General features: G+C 41.9%; 1 protein-coding gene across 2 annotated transcripts in view; it reads left to right on the forward strand.

The window, feature by feature from the left end:
- The window catches only part of LOC104996038 (major histocompatibility complex class I-related gene protein), a 27,570-nt gene that overhangs the window by 14,989 nt on the left and 10,787 nt on the right, over window positions 1–1,794 (forward strand). The window lies entirely within an intron of this gene.

Below are 1,794 nucleotides of genomic sequence, written 5' to 3' on the forward strand. Positions count from 1 at the left end.
CCCTCCCCTCTCCCTCCCCACCCCAGCCTCTGGGTTGTCCCAGAGCACCGGCTTTGAGTGCCCTACTTCATGCATCGAACTCACACTAGTCATCTATTTTACATATGATAATATACATGTTTCAATGCTAATCTCTCAAATCATCCCACACTACTGACTTTTGAGAGGATTTTGTCCTTTGTTTTTCCCATCTTGACAAACATTATTCTGTCACAATCACGTGGAAGTCCTTTTTCTTCTCCTTTTTTTTTTTTCTTTTTTGGTCTGCACTGGGTCTTTGTTGCAGCACCCAGACTTTCTCTGGTTGCAGCACTTGGGCTCAGTTGCCCCGTGGCACGTGGGATCTTGTTTCCCGACCAGAGATTGAATCTGCATTCCCTGCATTGAGAGGTGGATTTTTAATCAGTGGACCACAAGGGAAATCCCTGCTTTTTCTTCTAATTCATCTTGCAACCCATGAAATGTGGAAGAGTAGATACCTTTAGAAAATGGAACTCAGGGTAAGAAAAAGTGAAAGGAGAAATGAGACATATAGGTTCTTGGTACCCAGGGAAAAACTTCATCCATTCCATAAACATGTATTAAATGCCTCCTGTGTTCTAGGGATTGTATTAAATGCTGGGCTATCACAATGCAAAAGACAGACACAATCCCTGTTAGAAAGCTTACAGTCTAGTCTTGCAAAGGTCATTTCCCACCTCTGGCTTCACTAGGTGCTCAAGTTGATAAGAGCATAATATTGATGAGCCCTGGATTATAGGTTTGAACCCAGTTGTGGGCCAGGAATTTGGCTGTACTTCACAGCCATAGTATCACCCAATTCAGGTGATACTGTTCAAAGTGTGCTATTAGTTAAACAAAACACCAACCCTGTACAAGAAAATTAACTCAGAGTTAATGGATCATTGTTTTCTTTATAAAAAGTATAGTTCTAACCCGAATCTAACAAGTGATAACTGCTGAAGCAAAAAAAATTTTTTTCTTCTTTTCTTATAATGATACACCTCTCTCAAGGATGATATGCACTGTGATTTCCTGCTCTTTTATCTTGTGGAGTTTGTGAATTTGAGTTGAAGTTTCTCAAGTAGTAAGAGAATCTTGACAAGTAGGCTAAAAATGTTTCTCAGAGTTTCAGTTCAGTTCAGTTCAGTCGCTCAGTCGTGTCTGACTTGTTGCGACCCTGTGGACTGAATCACGCCAAGCCTACCCATCCATCACCAACTCCTGGAGCTTATGCAATCTCATGTCCACTGAGTCAGTGATGCCATCCAACCATCTCATCCTCTGTCATCCCCTTCTCCTCCTACCTTCAATCTTGACCAGCATCAGGTCTTTTCCAACAAGCCAGTTCTTCCCATCAGGTGGCCAAAGTATTGGAGATTCAGCTTTAGCATCAGTCCTTCCAATGAATATTCAGGACTGATTTCTTTTAGGATGTCCTGGTTGGATCTCCTTGCAGTCCAAGGGACTCTCAAGAGTCTTCTCCAACGCCACAGTTCAAAAGCATCAATTCTTCAGCACTCAGCTTTCTTTATAGTCCAACAACATCCATACATGACTACTGGAAAAACCATAGCTTTGACTAAATGGATCTTTGTTGGCAAAGTAATGTCTCTGCTTCTTAATATGCTGTCTAGGTTGATCATAGCTTTTCTGCCAAGGAGCAAGTGTCTTTTAATTTCATGGCTGCAATCACCATCTGCAGTGATTTTGGAGCCCCCCCAAATAAAGTCTCTCACTGTTTCCACTGTTTCCCCATCTATTTGCCATGAAGTGATGGTACCAAATTCCATG

This window comes from Bison bison, unplaced genomic scaffold, assembly GCF_000754665.1.
Source record: "Bison bison bison isolate TAMUID 2011002044 unplaced genomic scaffold, Bison_UMD1.0 scf7180017864289, whole genome shotgun sequence".
NCBI lineage: Eukaryota > Metazoa > Chordata > Mammalia > Artiodactyla > Bovidae > Bison > Bison bison.